Source organism: Oryctolagus cuniculus, chromosome 19, assembly GCF_051225735.1.
Source record: "Oryctolagus cuniculus isolate XC-2025 breed Fujian yellow rabbit chromosome 19, ASM5122573v1, whole genome shotgun sequence".
Taxonomy (NCBI): Eukaryota; Metazoa; Chordata; class Mammalia; order Lagomorpha; family Leporidae; genus Oryctolagus; species Oryctolagus cuniculus.
Genome location: NC_142885.1, coordinates 60,134,621 through 60,154,890, shown reverse-complemented (window position 1 = coordinate 60,154,890; position 20,270 = coordinate 60,134,621). Strand labels below are relative to the sequence as shown.

Here is a 20,270-nt window from a genome sequence, read left to right as displayed (position 1 = left end):
GGGGCAATGACACCCCAGCTGCAATGAGCGCGTCTCACACCCAGGTCTTGGCTTCTCAACACCATTTCCTTGTAATTAGGGACAGAGACTCTAGGAGAATGGCTGATTCCAATTGAGCTTAGGATAGCTCACGTCAAAAGGCAAGGAAGGAACCGGTGCTGTGGCACAGCGGGTGAAGCTGCCGGCTGCGGTGCCAACATGCCACACAGGTGCCGGTTCAAGCCCCGGCTACTCCACTTCTGTTCCAGCTCTCTGCTATGGCCTGAGAAAGCAGAAGATGGCCCAAGTGCTCGGGCCCCTTCATCCACGTGGGAGACCTAGAAGAAGCTGCTGGCTCCTGGCTTCAGATCAGTGCAGCTCCGGCCATTGGGGCCAATTGGGGAGTGAACCAGTGGATGGAAGACCTCTCTCTCTCTCTCTCTCTCTCTCTCTCTTTCTCTCTCTGCCTCTCCTTCTCTGTGTAATTCTGATTTTCAAATAGTCAGGTCTGGAGGAAGATCAGCCTGGTGGGACACTGAGGCATGGCGTGAGGAGCGGGGTAGCTGGGAAGGGAAAGAATGGGGCAGGGGTGTGATGTTGGGAGCCAGGGAGGGGGCATCTCCCACCAGCTGCGCAGAGCAAGGCCACCTGGGGCCACGTGGGGCCGCTCCTCTCGCGACAGCCCCTGGAGCCAGCACGTGGACGCCTCGCCTCTCAGCAGCGCTCATCAAAGTCGCAATGTAGTTGTTGGGCGTTCTTGCCTCCATGGACGGGAGAGGTCTTTTATCGACTAGTACACAGCATGAACAACAGAACATGTTCTAATCATGGCAAGGAGGAAGAAGAGACAAAAACGCCATGTGCAGAGGCTCACCTCTTGCCAGACACCGGGCCAAGCATCAGGCTTCATTTGCAATGCACAACCAGCCAGCAAGGCAGCAGTGTCAGGCTCCCCAGTGGCCAGCACAGGGCCCGACCACAGTTCCCGCCCCCGGCCATCTGACCCTGAAGCTGGGAACAGGCTCTTGGCCACCCTCCTTGGGCCAGGGGCCTCCACGGGACAGAGGAAGGTCCAGCTAGGAACGAGGCTCCTTTCTGTGTTTTCATTCACTTCATTGACTGCTTACGGTATATTGAGGTACATGCACATATTATATACTTTGTGTATACCTATATACAATTAAGCCAAATACAAGTGTAAAGACAGCTGGAAGAAAGTCATGAGGACTTCCCACAGTCCACCATGACATTTGTCTGCACGTCTGTATCTGCGTTTTTCTTTTCAATGATTTTTTGGGAATGTTAACAGTGACAAGAAGCCGGGCCGGTGCCATGGCTCAACAGGTTAATCCTCCGCCTTGCGACGCCGGCACCCCGGGTTCTAGTCCCGGTCGGGGCACCGGATTCTGTCCCAGTTGTCCCTCTTCCAGTCCAGCTCTCTGCTGTGGCCCGGGAGTGCAGTGGAGGATGGCCCAAGTCCTTGGGCCCTGCACCCCATGGGAGACCAGGAGAAGCACCTGGCTCCTGGCTTCAGATCAGCGTGGTGTGCTGGCCGCAGCGCGCCGGCGGCAGCGGCCATTGGAAGGTGAACCAACGGCAAAAAGGAAGACCTTTCTCTCTGTCTCTCTCACTGTCCACTCTGCCTGTCAAAAGAAAAAAAAAAGAAAAAAAAAAAACAGTGACAAGAAGCCTTGATCGAGTGTGTGCAGTCAGCCCTGTGCTATCCCGGGCGTTGTTGTACCCCAGCTCTGTAAAGGCACATCCCAGTTAACCGCTGGAGGGGCAGGAAAGGGAACAAGGGCCCCGCTGTGTGACGGGCGACACTGGCATTTGATGGTACGGTTGGAACCCACGGAAGGGAACTGGAAGCTGAACGCGCGGTGTCCGTGTGAGTCGGCGAGTGAGGGGCTCAGAATGACAGGTGGCTGAGGGGCGGTGCCAGCCAGAGCAGAGCGACACTCACGCACGTGAGTCGGAAGCAGGACAGAGCTTTTCCAAGGCCTGGGCTTTGGGAAGCAGCGGGCAGAGCAGAGTTCTCTGCCTAAGGAGACGAGGCCCTGGGATCCTGCTCTGGGCACCTGCCCGGGAGGCTCCGTAGCTGGGCGGCTGAGCGAGGCAGGAGCAGGTTCGCAGGAATGAGTTCTGCAGGTGGGAGGTGTCGCCCTGGACAGGACGGTGACAGCCGAGTACCCGGCACCCTGGAGTATAGAGCCCAGCTTCCTCCCGTCTTCTCTCACCCACTCTCGGGTATCTGTCAGCTTTTCATCTCTGCTTGTCCCCCTCGTGGGCGCAAGGTAGCTGCCAAGGCCAAGTGTTTGAGTCAGAAAGCAGGTGGAAGAATATTTGCCCCTGGCACAACCCAAGAGCGAAGACAAGGTCATTTCTGGCCCCAAGAGAAGCCGGGGAGCAGAGGGGCGGGGATGACCACGTGGGGCCGCTCCTCTCGCGACAGCCTCTGGAGCCAGCACGTGGACACCCTGCGTCTCAGTAGCACTCATCATGGTCGCAGTTCTCTGGACGTGAACCTGAGTCTCAGTAGCACTCATCATGGTCGCAGTTCTCTGGACGTGAAGTTGTTGGCCGTTTTTGCCTCCCATGCACCCCTGCTGTCTCCCCAGCGCACGGAGGGCACCTGCCTCCTATGTTCCGAGTGAATGAGCGAACGAGCGTGCGACCTATAGAAGTCGACAGAGGAGCTGCCAAGTCTCTTCCAGGCCGAATGCCCCAGCACCCGGTGGCCAGGCTGAATCCGCTCGGTAACAGGAGCGTTTACAAAGCACTTCCCACGTGCAAAGAACCCGACCCATGGTCACCTCCCACAGTGCAGTGTGCTTGGCTTCCAGCCAGGTCCAGGCCCAATGCAGGCTCCACCCACACTGGCCGTCACTGCTACCCCATGCCCAGCCTGTGTGTGTGTGTGTGTGTGTGTGGTGCAGTCCACGTCTGTGTCCTTGCTGGCTGTGTGACGATGGGCAGCTTCCTTAACCTCTCTGGGTCACACCTGTTACACGGAGACAACAGTGCCGAACTCACAGGACCTTCATGAGGATGAGCTGAGCTAAGGCTCGACTCGGAGCGGCAGACAGCAAGCTCCGCACCAAGTGCCCCATTTCTCTCGCGTGCAGGGAGAGCAGTGCCTTCCGTAGCCTGCTCGCAGCCAGTGACCCCTAGGAGGACATGCGTGTACACGACTGTGTCAGAAGGCCCCTGGAAGGGACGAGTCCAAGTTGACTCGGGGGAGGGCCCTGTGGTGCAGTGGGCTCAGCTGCTGCGGGGGACCCCAGCATCCCGTCTTCCAGCGCTGGTTCAAGTCCCGCTGCTCCGCTGCCCACCCAGCCCCCTGCTGATGTGGTGTGGCTCCCTGCACCCACGTGGGACACCTGGCTCGAGTACATGTAAAAGTAACACACAAGTGCACTATGCATGTGCCTTGTGTGTGTGTGCGTGTGAAGTCATCGTTCCTCTTACACACACACAAGAAATTGGGCCTGGAAGGAGTCGATGCCTTTCTCAGCTCACAAAGCTGGCTGTCCTGCTGCACAGGACTCGAGCCCAGGTCTGTGGGGGCCGGTCCTGCAGCCCCTCCCTGGAGCTGAGGCACCGGAGCTTAAGATCATGGCTGTGTGGAGGGGCCCTGGAGGCCTGGTACGGAGTCCTGCCAGCCCACAGAACTAAGACACGTGGGAATGGGCAGAGGCAGTAGGGGCAGCAAGGGGTGCACAGGGCAAACATGCGGAGCCAGGGCATGTGTGTGTGTGTGTGTGTGTGTGTGTGTGACAATGGCAGGCAGCACAGTGTGGAGCATGCACAGCCCAGAAAGCTTGCAACCTTGACTCTCCGGCGCCTCGTCGGGGAAGGAGGCCGGCACCTGCCCTAGTTCAGCCGAGGGAGGCCAGGGCGGTGCCCTCTCTGGCCAACTCTCCGGCGCCCAGCTCAGGGCCCCGCCCAAGATGCCTGTGCAGTGCCATCACTGGCTAACCATGCGTGCCAGCTCTCCACGGGCACTTATTCAAAAACGCGCCTTCCCAACGAGGGCGAGGGCCCAGCCCCAGTGCCGACCCTGGCCAGCACAATGTACGGTGAAGGAGGCCCCACTGGGCACAGCCCTCCACCCGCTCCAGGTCTTCCTGGCCCTGGGCAGCTGACCTCCTGGCCGGCCGAGCCTGTGACTCATCAAGGACGGACTCACGCTCTGTCTAGAAAACCCAGATGGTCTCACGGGGCAGGCGCGGCTCCCGCCACCGTACACACTCAATCTGGTCCTTACTGCTGAGCTCGGAGGTCTCCAGGGCCAAGTCCAGGGTTTTCGCCACTCTTGGTCTCGAGGCCCACATCCTGCTGGTGGCCCGGAGCCATCTGGGAGGCAGAGATTGGAACCTGGAGCCTCAGATGTGGGTGCTGACTCTGCTTGCTGTGTGACTTGGGCAAATCGCTCAACCTCCGAGTCCCGCTCTCATCTGTGAGCCAGGGATTGCAGGGCCCGCCCTGCGAGGGGTCCCCTCCCCACAGAGTCCTGGGAAGGGGCGACCTGCCTGCTGCTCCCGGCTGGGCCCGGCTCTGCCAGCACACTCATTCGAGATCCTCCAAGGAAACCAGGAACCCGAGCTGCACCGTCATGCTCCACTGTGCCAAACACTGGGGGAGCTCCAGTTACAGAAAACAAGTGGAAACCACAGGCCCTGGGCTGGACATGGAACTAATTTGGGAAGCAGCAAGCAATGGCGGGGCAGACCGGGCTGGGAGGCAGGCCTGCCCTGAGCCAGGCCCCAGAGAGAGGGAGGGGTGGGGTCGGGTCCCACCTCAGGCGCTCCGGGCTGCTATGTGGACACCCAGTGCGTGGATCCAGAGTTGGAGCCTTTTCAGTCCTATCCTGGCTTCTCCACTCCATGCTGTGTGACGCGCAGGCCCATCACTTGACCTCTCTGTGCCATTTCCCAAATGAAGCCCATACGCATCACTGTACAAGTTATTTGCACCAAAATAAATGTACCTTTCGATTCCCTTTGGGATGTCCCTGCATCTTCTCAGAGCACCTGCTCCGAGGATGAGGGAAACAGGAGAAGTCAGACAGGGGGCAGGGAGTGGAGCCACATGGAGGTGATGAGGCCACAGACCACCCAGGGCCTCCAGTAATTGCTCGATCACCCAGCTAGTCCACAGGTGATTTCCAGAAGCTTTGTGCAGTTCGCCGCGGGCTCGCCTCCGCAGGCACCTGGAACCTCGCTATCCCAGGTCCAAGCTCCTGAGGAGCTCAGCTGTGCAGACCGTCGGGAAAAACCAATGAAAACCCAAGCATCCACGTTCGCCAACAGCACGCACTGGCCTCACGCCGGGCACCGGCCCCTTGTGCACATGGCCTCGGGGGAAGGGGGCATCATCTGGAAGGCAGCGCAGAGGGCGGGCCAAGCGTGCACCCCTCCCGTGGGCGTCCCAAGGAGCAGGTGCATGGGGGCCCGTGGAGAGTGCAGCACTCACAGGTGCAGGAGAAGCCTCCCAGATGGGAAGCGGCGAGCAGGCAGCCTGACCTGGGCGGGCCCACCTGCAGGCCTCCAGACCGCAGCTCAGGGAGGCCAGGGAGGGGCAGCTTCGGGGTGCAGGGGCCTTCCCTGGCCGAATACGCTGCAGAGCTAGCAAGGGTGCTGCCGGGAAGGGACAGACGCCACCCAGCTGTGTCCTTTAAAACTGGTTAATTCCGTGTTAATTTTTTTTTTTTTAAATGAGCTTGTTTGAGAGGTAGAGTTTTAGCAAGAAGGAGAGACAGAGAGAAAGGTCTTCCATCTGCTGGTTCACTCCCTAAGTGGCCGCCACAGCCAGAGCTGCACCGATCCGAAACCAGGAGCCAGGAGCTTCTTCCGGGTCTCCCACATGGGTGCAGGGGCCCAAGGACTTGGGCCATCTTCTGCTGCTTTCCCAGGCCATAGCAGAGAGCGGGATTGGAAGAGGAGGAGCTGGGACTAGAACCGGTGCCCAAATGGGATGCCAGCGCCACAGGTGGAGATTAACCTACTGCGCCACAGCGCTGGCCCCTGTTAAGCTCATTTAAAAGAAAAAAAGTACTGGCTGCAGCCCGGTTACAAGACCTGGGAACCACCCGAGCTTCTCAGGAGGTGTCCTGGACACGGGGTGCAGCGGCTGGGCTGAGGGGAGTGCAGGACCCCCGTTTTACCCACGCCGTGGCCCTGTCTGCACACGGGGGTGGAAAAGGCTGGGCTTGGGGGCCAGGAGGTCAGTGCACCTGACTCTCTGGGGATGTATTAGCCACTAAGAGCCCTGGGGACCCCGTTCCCTGGACATAACCCGAGAGGCCACCATGAAAAATATGCAAGGAAAAGGCGACCTCGTCTGGGACCTTCCCCGGAAGCCTCCAGGGGAGCCTGGAGGGCGGAGGCGGCACCGAGGGAAACGGAAACATCGGAAACATCGGCCGTGCAGCCGCCGGGCACACGTAGGTGCCTGGTCCTGTGATTCTAATTGTGTTGAAAATTTTTATCCCAAGAAGTAAAAAAGCAACGCACCCAAAATAGGACGGATTGATGAAAGCAGAGAGGGGTGGGTGGACTTATGTTCAGCAAAATGTCAAGTCGATGTCACTCTGAAAATTTTCACAATGAAAAAGCAGAAAAACCAAGAACACGAACGTCAGAACCCAAGGTTGTCAACAGCCCCCCCCCCCCCGCCGCCGCGAGCTTAGCTGGGCCCCCACCCCCAACCCTCCCTCGCCCCTGACTTGCAGCTCTGGGGCGGCTGACATGAGCTCGGCACCCAGCGTCACATCCTGTATACAGTCGGTGCCACAGAGACGCTGCCCCTGTTCCTAGACCCGCAGCCATGACCCCAAAGCCTTCGGAGCTTGAAATCTACGCATCGATTATTTTTTTCAATCACACCCATTTTCCACGCATTCTGAAGCCCCTCGTATGCCTTGTCCTTCCAGGTGGCACGGACCTCCGGACCTCCTGCCCTTGCATGGCTGCTGGCCGCAAGCCTTGTCCATTCCACCCTATTCCACCCTTCCCTTCCCCTCCCACCCTATCCTTGTTTCTCCTTTGTGCCGCCTGCCTCCTTGTATAAGAACCCTCCGAAAGGTGATTGGGCCCACAGGTGCAGCTTCTTGTCTCAAGACCCTCAGCTGTGTCTGCAAAGCCTCTCCGGCCATGGAAATGGACGTGGCCACGGGTTCTGGGGCTTGGCATCTGGACCTGCTCTGGGTTACTGTGCCTCCCGCAGTGCCTCCCACTCAGAGCTAGTGCGAAGTGCCAGGTGCCGAGTGGGGCGTATGGCACACATCATTACAAGCGCTCCGGGAGTCCCCTGCCTTCGGGAGGGCGGGGCTTCGAGCAGGCTCGCAGGCGGTGCTTGTGGAACAGGCGCGGCTGGGTTTGGAACCACAGACATCTCCAAATGGGGCGGGCGGATTTGCTGCAAAGGCTGGAGAGGAGACATGGTCAGCACTTGCAGGTCACAAGGCTTCTGTGGCGATGGCAGAGCAGCCGCGGAGGAGATGCGGGGCGTGGCTAGGTTTAAGAAAATCGTATTCATGACACTGGAGTTTGAATCTCATGTGTCATGAAATGTTATCTTTTATTTTCACCCTTTTGCAAAACTGGTGGGTGGGGTGGTGCAGCACCTTAGACAGCTGCGTCCATATGGGAGTGCTCTGGGTTCAAGTCTCCGCTCTGCATCAGCTCCAGCTTCCTGCGCAGGTGCACCCCCCGGGGGCAGCAGGCGAGGGCTCAGGTCACTGGGTCCCTGCCTTCCAGCGCCAGGCCTGGATGGCGTTCCTGGCTCCTGACCCTACCCCAGCTGTGGTGGGCATCTGGGGAGTGAACCAAGCGATGGAAGATCCTCTGTTCCCCTCTGCTGCTCTGCCTTTCAAATACACAAACTTGAAAAATGAAAATACAAAACCACTCCGAGTTCGCTGCTCATGCAAAACAGAGCGGCCAGAGGCGGCCCCGGAGCAGCAGTTCCCCGAGCGCGAGCTGGGTTCTGGGGTGCGGGCGCGAGGAGAACAAGGGCCCGGCTCGCGCTGGTCAGGGCAGCACCCCTGGCTTCCGGAACAAGGCCTCCAACGAGCAGATCCTCTCGCGGAATTCCCAAGGATGGAAAGCCATGGCCACGTGTCACACGGAGGAGCTACTGGTCACAGTGATTCCTCCGGATTTATCGATGCGAACGCAGCCCGGAGGAATCAAAACCGCAGCGCCCTGCAGAGCAGTCTGAGACCCGCTGCGGTTCCCTTGCTCCCCGGCCTCTGCAGCCCGAGACCCCGCCCCCACGTGGCCCAAGCTCCGTGCCTGCCGCCGAGGCCCCGCCCCTGAAGCCCGAGACCCCGCCCCTGCAGGCCAAGACCCCGCCCCCCGCAGCCCGCGGCCCCGCCCCAGGACTCCGCGCCGCAGCCTTGGCTGCCACCGGCGGGCAAGGACACAGCAGGTCTGGGACCCTTCCTGCCGGTCGCATCTTGAGCCAGGCCTCGCCGAGCTCTCACAGGGCGATGAAAGGCAGCGGTCAATTTCCTGCGGTGTTTGCAGGGAACAGCAAACACGCGGGCACTGCCAGGCTGGGCGACCAGGCCGCGCCCCCCCACCCCCCGCCGGGGCGGGGCGCAGGTCAGGGTCAGGCCCTGGCGGGACACTCCCTGCAGGGGCCAGTCTGGTAACACAAACATGTGAAAGGAGCGGGGCTGAGACCACAGGCGCCGGATTGCCGCCACCGCCACGGGCAGTGACACCTGTCCAGCTCCGTTTAAATGCCTTGCTGGCCAGGTCAGCGCACGGAGTCCCCTGCGGCCTGCGGGTTTTCCAGAGGGAGGCTGGGACCCCAGGCATCTCCTCTGTCTGCCACCTCTGTGGTCATCTCCTGGGGCTGCATCAACAACGGGACGTGTCCTCCCACGGTTCTGCAGGACCCAGGTTGAAACCCAGGTGCTGGCGGGGATGGGGGAGGAGTCCTGCCGTGCCTCCTTCCCGGCATGCGGTGGCTGCTGGCAGGTCCTGGGCGCTCCTCAGCCGGGGACGGCACCACTCCTGCCTCCACCTCCGTCCGCCCAGGGTCGCTTCTCTGCCTTCCCCGAGCGGCTCCAGTCTCCCTCTCCTCTCTCTTATGCAAGGATATTCGCCTTTGGATTAGGGCGCAGCCCAAGTCCAGCTCTCATCCCGTAATTACACCTGCATGTCCCTGTGTTCAGTAACGGGCCTTCACGGTGCCCGGGGTTAGGACTTGGGCAACCAAGTCATTTGGGATGCCACAGCCCGACCCATGACCACCGTCTTACACTGTAAGGGCCGTGAGGACACCGACTGTGTCAACTTCCTCCCCGGGACCTGCCACGGAGACACACACTTGACATTCGGTAAAGAGCCCTTCAAAAAGTTGGTCAGAAGATGGAATGGATAGGTCAGTGTATCGTGGTGCAAGACTTGCTGGGCCAGGCTGAAGCCAGGAACCAGGAATTCCCCCCAGCTCCCCCTTGTGGGTGCAGGGGCCCACGCACTCAGGCCATGCTCCCCTGCCTCCCCAGGTGCACCAGCAGGGAGCTGGATCGGAAGTGGAGCAGCCAGGACTTGAACCAGGGCTCTGCCTTGGAACGCTGCATTGTGGGCGGCGGCTTCACCTGCTACGCCAGCATGCCAGCCCCCGTACACAATTCCCACGAGTGTCCTGAAGGCCACCCTCTCTCTCCAGCAGGACCAGCTGTGTGATCCTTGCGCACGGGGGCCAAGTGAGAATGCAGTTCAGAGTTTCCCACTGGCGGGCAGCCGAGCTTTCAGCCAGTCCTGGAGCCTCTCGTGCGGCCTGAGGGCACAGGGCACTGCTTGTGAAGACGCCGGGGTAGATGTGTGATGAATGTGGAAGACCACTCACCCTGCACGTCGCCCTGCAGCAGCTGGAGTCTCCTGTCCAAGCCTGAGGCGACGCACCTGAGGTTCTGTCCGTTGCACAGATGGGGAACGGGGCCCTGTCCCAGCCTTGGCCTGAGCGTCAGCGCGTGCCTCCGGCCTCGGCCCCTCCTGGGTGAGCCCTGTGCACATGGAGCTGGCACACACGGAGGCCGCCGCCCACCCCATCTGCTGCAGCCGGCACGCTGCATCTCCTGGATGCTCAGCCTCCGAGGGGGAGGACAGGGGTGCCGACCTCACAGGTGTGTTACGTGTTCTTAACAGGTCATTCGTCAAGTGCCTAGCACATGGGGGCTGGCGCTGTGGCACAGCAGGTTAAGCCACCACCTGCAATACCAGCATCCCATACAGAGCGGTGGTTTGAATCCTGGCTGCTCCGTTTCCAGTCCAGCTCCCTATTTAATGAACCTGGGAAGGCAGCGGAGGATGGCCCAAGTGCTGGGGCTCCTGCCACCCATGTGGGAGACCCGGATGGAGCTCTGGCCCAGCCTGTAAGCATTTGGGAGGTGAACTAGCGGATGGAAGAGCTTTCTCTGTCTCTTTCTCTAACTGCCTTTCAAATAAATAAATTAAAAAAAAATAAATATGGCACCAGGCACCAATCAGCACACTGTGGCAGGTCAACTACTGGTGTATAACGTGGGACACGCAAACCATCTAGGCCAGCCTGGCCATTCCCAAAGAGCTAAATCTAGCCACGGCTCTCCTGGTGGTGGGGAGGGGGCAGTGGCCCTTCTGGCTCGCCCCAGATCAAGCCAAGATTTTGAATGCTCAGTGGCACATCCCGGGCAAATGGAGACAAGGGGGTCACCCTGACCCTGGCCGCCCAAGGCCCTGGCTTCAGCAACACCTCCCCACCGTGGCCCAGGCTTTAATCCTGTCCTGAGCTTGGAGAAGCTGGGGAGGGGGGTCCCAAGGGTGCCCCGGAGATGATGGGTCTTAGGCTGGGCCTGGGGGAAGGACTTTCCCTTTGAAGTGGCCCCAGCTGTAAAGCTTAAGTGGCCTTTTCTGCTAAAAGTTTTTGTCAAATGCAGGCTTCTCCTCCAGGTTCCCATTCGGAGGCCGTGGGGATGGACCAGAGTGGTCTGTCCCTGCAGCACTTTGCTAGGGCTTCCGGGACAACTCACTGTGACGCACACCCAGCTCCTGCTCTGCACCCGAGGGAGAGCAGCCGCCTCCTGAACTCTGCTTTCCTGCGCAAGGCCCCTACGCACACGCAGCCCCAGCCACGTGCACACACACACACACACTGCTTGCATTCAGTCCGTTCACCTCTTGATCCAAGGCGTTCCAGCTCTGTGCGCCATCTCTTAAAAGTTTTATTTGAAAGACAGAGTGACAGAGAGAAGGGGGGGAGAGAGAGAGAGAGAGAGAGAGCGAGAGAGAGAGAGAGAGAGAGAGAATCTTTCATCCTTGGGTTCACTCCCCACATGGCCACAACATCTGGGACTGGGCCAGGCTGAAATCAGGAGCCTGGAGCTCCATCTGGGTGTCCCACACGGTGGCAAGGGCCCAAGCATTTGGGCCACCCTCTGCTGCTTTTCCCAGGCACACAGCAGGGCGCTGGACTGGAAGTGGAGCAGTCAGAACTTGGAGCAGCGCTGACCGGGGATGCCGGCATCCCAGGCAGCAGCTGAACTCGCTGCAGCCGGCTCCTCTGCGCATCACTGGTCGCAGCGACCCCTGAGCCCAGGGTTCAGCGTCTCCGTATTTCCTCGGCTCACGGTGCTGGATGCCTTTTTATCTTTGAAAGAAGAGAGAGACAGCCTCCATCGGCTGGTTCACTCCCCAAATGCCCACAGTGGCCAGGGCTGGCACAGGTTTGGGTAGGGGTCGAGGGGCTGAAATCAGGAGCTGGGAACTCCATTCAAGTCTCCCATGGGAGTGACAGGGACCCAGTCAGTCGGTCCATCGCCTCTGTCTCCCAGGGCGGGAACAAGCAGGAAGCTGGGGTCAGCACCACAGCCAGGGTTTGAGCCAAGGCTGCACACTCACCCCCACGCTGGTCTTGTTAAGGTGGCTGCTCAGGGGGACGCGGTGCTGGGCTGAATTCACGCAGCTTCATGCGTCTCACGGTGAGGACCCTGACCAGCTTTGCAGTTTTCTGCCCTACAGGCCATTTGTAAAAAATGTATAGGACTATGCCGGGGCCATGGTGGTGCAGTGGGGTAAGCTGCTGCCTGGGACGCCGGCAGTCTGTAGCAGGGGCCAGTTCCAGTCCCACTACTCCTCTTTCCATCCAGCTCCCTGCTAATGTGCCTGGGAAAGCAGTGGAAGATGGTCCAAGTGCTTGGCCCCTGCACCCACGTGGGGGACCCGGATGGACTTCCAGGTTCCTGGCTTCAGCAGGATCAACCCCAGCCACTGCAGACATTTGGGGAGTTGAGCAACAAATGGAAGGTTCCTTTTTGTCTTTGGCTCCCTCTCTGTCAACTCTGCCTTTCAAATTAATTAACTGATCTTCTGAAAATGAGGGCTGAATTGTAAAATGTTGCCGAAGGACATCAAGGAGGAAAAACATCTTAGGACGTAACCTTTTTTTCCCTTCCCTAGAACACACTTTTCACTGAGAAGCCTGGGTCCCACCTCACCCTGAAAAGCTGGGGCTTTGTTGTTCGTGAAGGAATCCAGGAGTCCATGGGGGGCCAGGGTGATGTGAATCCTGCATGTGGGAAGGGTGACCCCTGACCCAGCTCTGGCCTTAGTTAGGGGCGTAAGTTCCCAGGGGACCCCTGGGGGCAACTCTCAAAGCTTTTCGCCAGGTTCCATCAGTGAGGGACGGGCTCTTGGGGACCAATGGCAGGGATGTGGGCTCCGCGCCGAGCCAGGGTGGAGAGCGGGAGAAGCAGAAGGGGGTGCGAGCCTCGCTCCCTCACAAGCTTGCCTGTCCCACAAACCTCGCTTCCACGCCTCTGGGGAGAGGAAATTGGGTTGAGCTGGTACGAGAGTTTTTTTTTTTTTTTTTAAATAGGGAACTCTATAAATGCCGCACCCAGTGCGCTCGGCCCAGGTGGAACAGAGAGCCGGGCCATCTCTCGAGGGGGGGGGTCCCTGGTCCCCTCTCTGCCCCGAGGCTGCGTGGCCTTGAGCAAGTCTGGGTTCACCTGGGTGAGTGGGGGCACTGGATTTGAGGGGCCCCTTGCTCCTCTGGGCTCCTGCCATCCTGTGTGCACGCCAGCTGGCCCCACGTGGGGGGGGGGGCAGCTCTGCAGGAGCTCTCACTCTCCCCCCAGGATAGGGGCGGGAGGGAACTGCACCAGGAGAGGAAGCCAAGGAAAATGGCCCAGCGGAGCGGAGAGTGGCGGGCAGCCGGCCAGGGTCCTGTGCTAGCCACCTCGCCTCGGGCACTCCTAGGGGCCGGCAGGTTCCATGTGGGCACATTCCAGGCTTGCCTCACTGCAGGCCTGCGAGGTGGGCGCACTCCGCAGCGACTGTTGCCCACCCACCCCCCCCCCCCGGCCTCCACCCTCCCCTTCCTCCTGGGAGGGCGTGGAGCTGCAGGAGTTAGCGACTCGCTGCATAACAAGTGAGCCCAGAGCTCGGCAGCTGGACAGACAGCAGCTCTGCCCTGTGGTTTCTGTGGGTCAGCTTGGTGGGTCCTCTGCCCTGGACTCTTGTGAGCTTGCAACTGAGTTGCCCTGCAGGGCCACAGGCCGGCCAAGGAGACCCGGGGAGGGTCTTCCAAGCCCACACCGGAGGCTGTTGGACTCAGGATACCGGGCCAACAGTGCAGCCTCTGTTTCACCATGCAGGGCTCTGCGTAGCGCAGCTCACAACATGGTAGCCGGCTTTCCTTAGAGCAAGAGAGGACACCCCCAGCAGAGCCAGCTTGTCCTCCTGACTCAGACTCTCACGCGACAGGCCATTGCTTCTGCCGTATTCTCCTGGGGAGGAGCAAGCTAAGCCCAGACCCAAGGGGAAGGAGTACTCAAGGGAGTGAAGACCAGGAGGCAGGCGCTGACCCAGCCATCTTAGAGGCTACACTCCACAACCAGCTTTCCCAGCTTCCTTTGCAGCTGGATGTGGCCGTGGGAATAAATTCTAGCCAATGAAACGTAAGCAGAAGCGATGGCGTGGATGTCTGGGAAGCTCTTTTGAAAAGATGAGTCAGAGTGCACTTCCTGTTTCACATGTTCTAGAACAGGGGTGGGAACCTCCTTTCTGTCAAGTGCCATTTGGATATTTATATCATTCATGGCCACACACAATTATCAACTTAAAAATTAGGTTGCTGGGGGCTGGCACTGTGGCACAGTGGGTTTAAGCCCTGGCTTGCAGTGCTGGCATCCCATATGGGTGCCTGTTCAAGTCCCAGCTGCTCCCCTTCTGATCCAGCTCTCTGCAATGGCCTCAGAAAGCAGTGGAAGATGGCCCAAGTCCTCAGGCCCCTGCATCCGTGTGGGACCCAGAAGAGACTCCTGGCTTTGGATCAGCTCAACTCTGGCCATTGTGGTCATTTGGGGAGTGAACCAGAGGATGGAAGACCTCTCTCTCTGGCTCTGCCTCTCTCTGTAACTCTTTTAAATAAATAAAATAAATCTTGAAAAAAATAAGATTGCTGGAGATTTATTGGATTTTAATTGCCATGGCAGGGCCAGAGCAAATTATTTCATGGGCCTTATATGGCCCATGGGCTGGATGTCTCCCACCCCTGGTCTGGAACATACTGGCTGGAGCTCTGGCAGCCATGTTTGACCATGAGGTAATCTTTGAGATAGAAGCTAGTGCCAAAAGACTGTCTAGAGCTCCTGTAGCCTTAGACTGCCAGTCTTAAAAGTCTTTCGTGGGGCCAGTGCTGTGGCACAGTGGGTTAAAGCCCCAGCCTGAAGCATGGGCATCCCATATGGGCACCAGTTCCAGTCTTGGCTGTTTCTCTTCTGATCTAGCTCTCTGCTATGACCTGGGAAAGCAGTAGAGGATGACCCAAGTCCTTGGGCCCTGCACCTACCTGGGAGACCGAGAAGAAGCTCCTGGCTCCTGGCTTCAGATCGGCTCAGCACCGGTCCTTGTGGCCATTTGGGGAGTGAATCAACAGATGGAAGACCTCTCTCTCTGTCTCTGTCTGTCTAATTCTACCTCTCAAATAAAAAAAATCTTAAAAAAAGAAATCTTTTGCATGAGGGTTTTCTATTTTATTTATTTGAAAGGCAAAGATGGATAAGACATAGATCTTCCATGCACTGGTTCATTTCCCCAGGCACCCGCAATAGGTGGGGCCGGGTCATGCTGAAGCTGGGAATTGAGAACTCCGTCCAGGTCTCCCTCGTGGGTGGCAGGGCCCCACTGCCCGAGTCCTCACTGCTGCCTCCCAGGGAGTGCATCAGCAGGAAGCTGGACTCAGGAGCGGAGGCAGGAGTTGAACCCAGGCACTCTGATGTGGTGTCGTCTTAACCTCCGCTCTGAACGCCCACCCCTACACAAATGTTTTTTAATGGATATCCATTGCTTTTTCTTTAAGATTTATCCATTTATTTGAAAAGCAGAGTTACAGAGAGGCAGAGGCAGAGAGAGAGAGAGAGAGAGAGAGAGAGAGAGAGAGGTCTTCCATCCACTGGTTCACTCCTCAGATGCCCACAATGGCCAGAGCTGCGCTGATCCGAAGCCAGGAGCTTCTTCCAAGTCTCCCACGTGGGTGCAGGGGCCCAAGCACCTTCCCAGGCCATAGCAGAGAGCTGGATGGGAAGTGGAGCAGCCGGGACTGGAACCAGCACCCGTATGGGATTTTGGCACTGCAGGTGGTGGCTTCACGCACAGCGCCACCGTGCCGGCCCTACACAAATGCTTTAAGCCACTGAGTTCAGAGCTCTGTAATCACAAACATGGCATTGTTATCCCCACTACAGAGAGAAGAGCCAAGTCCCAGGGTACAGAGACCTCACCCAAGGTCATAAGCAAGGAAGTGGTTTAGGTGGCCTTGACTTGCAAGTTGTTCCATTACAAACTGTGTCTTCCTTCTAGAGCCAGACCTGTGCTGGGAGGGGGACCGCCTGGCGCTCGCGCTGTCATTTGGGCGAGTTCCACCGCGTGCAGTGTGGTGTGGGGTGGTGTGTGTGAGCCGCCTGGCATCACAGTCCCTTTATGAGGGCAGGAAGCGGCAGCTGCTGGTTTTATCCACCATGCTCCCCGTGCTCCTGTGGGGACACTCGGCGAGGAACACTGTGGACAAGGAAATTGTGGATCTGGGAAACATTCCCAATTGCAGAATAAGTGACAGGAAAGGCCGACTGAAGCAGCAAAACATCTGAGCAGCAGAGAGCCTGGGGGAGAACAGGGGCTGGCTGCTCACGGGCGGTGGTGGCGTGGCCAGGCCGTTCGCGATGCCCTCCTGGAGGAGGGACAGACAGACCATGAACTGCAAGGTGGAAGGCCACCTCCTCCCCGGCAGACCACCTGGCGCAGGACACAGGGCTCTGGCTGAGGCGGGTCATCGCAACTGGAAACCCCAGATCATACGCCGGGACCTGCCAGAGAAACCAGCCTCCACTGCAGAGAGAGATAGAGAGAGAGAGCGAGCGAGCGAGCTTCCATCCTCCGGTTTGCTCTCCAGATGGTTAGGGTTGGACCAGGCTGAAGCCAGGACCTGGAACTCCATCCGGGTCTCCCACTTTGGTGGCAGGGCCCAAGCACTTGGCCCATCTTGCGCTGCCTCCCCAGATGCATTAGCAGGGAGCTGGATTGGAAGCAAAGCAGCCGGGACTCAAAATGGTGCTCCCCTATGGGATGCCGGCGTCACACAGGGCAACCTGCTCTGGGGCCCACTGTGCCAGCTCAACTCCCGTGCAGCCCTCTCCTGGGTAAGGACTGGGTCTCCTTTCCTCTCCTTCCCTCCTACGGCGGCGTCTGCGGACAGGATCGGCCCGGGTGATGCTCGCCCTGGGACGGGGGAGAAGGATCTGTGAGCAGCTTAGCTGCTGGGTCAGGGAGTGCTTCTCAAGGCTCTGCGAATACTTCCCACCAGTTCTCACCTACGCTGGCTACGCCTGCAGGGCGTCTCCTGGGCCCGCAGTCCCTGTCACAGGCTTCTAGGGAGGCAAGGTCAGAAATGCCAGACAAACTCAGGTACGCAGAAGCAGGCGAGCACGCACCTGCTCCCTAACTGGAAGGGCCGTTGGCTCTCGTGCAGAGCACACTTGGGTCCCTATGTGGTGGCCGTCCCTATCCTCGTGCTGATTGGGGTGTCCCCCTTTTGTCCCCAGTATCAACTCCAAGACCCAGATCCCGTTCTTCCAGCAGGGCGGCCCCCACAGGCAACAGGGCCTCCTTGCTGCAGCCCCCACCTGTCCAGGGAATGATCTGGCTATCACACGCCTTCCCAAGGCGAAGGGCCACTCTGATTGGCTGGCTTGGGTCATGTGCCCACCTCCTGCAGCTAGGAGGGTGCTGTGAATGGCAGGTCTTACCAAACGTTGTGGCTGGAGAAGCTGAGCTCCAAGAAAGGGGGTGCTTCCACAAAAAGCACCCCATTTCCACTTCAGGGTGCAGTACGTGGACAAAAGCTTTTCTGGGCATGTTTGCAAAACCAGCACCCCCTGAATCCAGCCAGCAGACGGATCTCTCCACGCACCGCCACTCCAGCCGAGGGACTCCTCCCCACCCCCCTCAACTCCCATCCTGCCTTCTGTCTTCTCGAAGCTCTCGTTTTGCTTGCCTGCCTGCTTCTGTTTGGATGGGATCTTAACCAGCAGCTCAGGGAGTTCCTGGGACAAAGCCTGCCCTTGTCTCTCCGAGATGCACAGGCCCAGGAGGCGTGCCCTCCGTGCAGGAGAGGGTCTGGTGTGAGCACCACAGCCACCCCGCGCAAGCTGTGATGCCTGTAGATGACCCTGTGGGCTGAGTGGTGGCCGAGTGCACGGCCACAGCTGAACCTCGACAGTTCTTGGCCACACAGAGGGGAAGAGGTGGACACACAGACCCCATGGTGCTTCTGTGGTTCTTTTGGCGATCCAGGGTGCACACTGTGTCTGTTCACAGCCACCTGGGCATGGCCAGGATGCCAGGGCAGCAAAGTGTGGTAGGCAGGACCCCAGCTGTGGTGCAGTATACACCGTCATCCCCTGTGAGCACTGGTTCAAGTCCCGGCTGCTCCACTTCGGATCCAGCATTCCTACTAAGGAGCCTGGGAAAGCAGTGGATGAAGGCCCAAGTGCTTGGGCCCCTGCCATCCACATGGGAGACCTGGGTGGAGTTCCAGGCTCTATACAGCCATCTGGGAAATGAACCAGCCAATGGAAGATAGCTCTCTCCCTCTCTTTCTCTGTCTCTCTCCTTATCTGTTACTCTTTTAAATAAGTAAAAAAAAAAAAAGGTTAAAAAAAAAAAGTGTGGTGGAATGTTCAGGCTCTGAAGTGCTTTTGTAGCCACACCAGCACCTGCGACGAAACTCACAGCCCAGCCTCCAGAACCAGGATGGCCTCATGGGATGCCGCGCCTCAGGCCCCTCGTTCACGGCAGTGTCCTAGCCCTAGTGGGCTGTCAGTCTGGGGGGCTAAAGGAGGGTCCCAGGCCACTAAGATGAGGCGGAGGTGCTGGCGTGGGGGGTGAGGACCTGCACCACTGCACTGCGAGGGGCCAGACCCCCAGCCCACTGTGGAAAGCTGCAGGAGGCCGGCCTGAGTGGGCGCTTTGGACACACAGTGGGTGAGCTGTGTGGCTTGAGCAGCAAGGGCCTTGCCAGGCCCCTTTGGCTTGCACATCCTGCTCACCCCCAACCCCCGCCTTCCCACCCCCTCCCTCGCTCGCCCCTGAGGCTGTCTGGTGTCGCCTGCAGCCCAGGACCCTCGTGCGTGATGATGCCAGGGGCCCTGGGATGACGGCTGGAGTCGAGGCTGTTGTTTCCTGCCTGGCCACGCCGCCCTGGGCTGCACACTGGCCCAGGTGGAGGCAGCAGAGGCTGAGCTGGCCCTCCACGTCCCGGCACCTGCGGGCAGGTCTGCTGCATGTCCAGGCACTGATGTGAGACCCCCGCTGTGGCCTGTGTCCTCTCAACCTCATCTCTGATGTCACTTGTTGTTGTTTTTAAAGATTTATCTATTTATTTACTTGACAGGCAGAGCCACAGAGAGAGGGAGACACAGAGAAGAGAGACAGAGAGGTCCTCCATCCACTGGTTCACTCCCCAAATGGCAGCAATGGCTGGAGCCTGGCCAGTCTCAAGCGAGGAGCCAGGAGCTTCCTCTGAGTCTCCCACAGGGGTGCAGGAGCCCAAGCACCGGGGCCATCTTCTGCCACCCCCTCTCCCCCTAGGCTACCAGCAGAGAGCTGGATCGGAAGTGGAGCAGCTGGGACTTGAACTGGCGCCCATATGGGACACCACAGCGCCACCCCTCTCCCGGATTCATTTGTTTTCACTGTTTTATCATTTGCCCCCCTCCCTCCTTGGTGCAGGGGTGCAGGGGTGCAGGGGAAGCAGAGGGCACAGGCAATCTTCCTGAAGCGCCAGCCCAAGCTTGCTTCCCCAGCGAGGGCCGTCTGTTCCAGGAAGGACCTGCTTCTCGGCACATCGCTCTATTTTTGCAGCCGAGCCAGCTGCCCCATGCCAAGGTTTCTTACCGCAAATAGAACTTCTGGAAGGGCCTGCTGGTCTCCTCTGGGCGTTCAGACACCTCGTCACGTTGCACTTGGCTTCCGCTCTCCAGCCCCAAAAGGAAACTGTTGAGTCCCCTCTGCTGCCACTTGCTGCAGGCATCTTTTGACACTCTCTCGGGGGACTCCACTGGGCAGGAGCGACCTCGCCTTACTCCTGGCCCCCGGCCTCTGGCACACTGCTCTGCCGCACCCAGGAAGCTGAGCCCGTGCCAAGCTGAAGTCTCCTCCCTTCCCCAGCCCCTCCAAGTACCTCCTGACCCCACCTGTCACTTGAGACACCAAGTGTCACGGACAACGTGATCTATAACTAAGGTGCCTACGGCGGGAAGCTTGGAGTCGGAATGTTCTAGAAAAAATTTCTTAGTGTTGAATTATTGGGTGGAGTCACGAGCTCATTGGGGATGGCAGACGAGGCCAGAACCACACATGTGCACGCCTGAAGCCGGAGGCCACGCAGGGAAAGATTCTTGTGCAGGCACGCCCTCAAGGCAGGGTGCCGAAGATTCCAGAACAAACCCGGTCGTTTGAAAGGCTCCCACATTATGTAAGTGTCTCGGGCAGTGTGGCTGTTAGTTAACGGCCCAGCCTCTGGCACACAAACTGGGTTCAAGTTGCAGTCTTGCCACTTACGAGCTGTGTGACCTTAGGCTATTTCTAAACTGCTCTAAGCTTTCGTTTCCTCTCCCCAGGGAACAGAGTGGATCAACAATAATAATAATGTGCCTGGCACATAATAAACCTCTCAGTATGAATAACAAGTGTTTACAAAAGCTAGATCTTTAACACGAGAGGAAGAGTGGCATTTTT

At 58.8% G+C, this 20,270-nt stretch overlaps 1 long non-coding RNA gene across 2 annotated transcripts; it reads right to left on the bottom strand.

The window, feature by feature from the left end:
• Window positions 1–1,071: 1,071 nt before the first annotated feature.
• Window positions 1,072–19,897, bottom strand: LOC149120612 (uncharacterized). 2 transcript variants are annotated; one of them, XR_016226288.1, is made up of 2 exons: window positions 19,428–19,897; window positions 1,072–1,622 (listed from the first exon to the last, which is right to left on the bottom strand). It is a non-coding gene; the product is annotated as an uncharacterized LOC149120612 (long non-coding RNA). The 2 variants fall into 2 exon arrangements; XR_016226289.1 differs by lacking the exon at window positions 1,072–1,622 and adding an exon at window positions 15,325–15,683 and having other exon boundaries at window positions 19,428–19,567.
• Window positions 19,898–20,270: the final 373 nt, after the last annotated feature.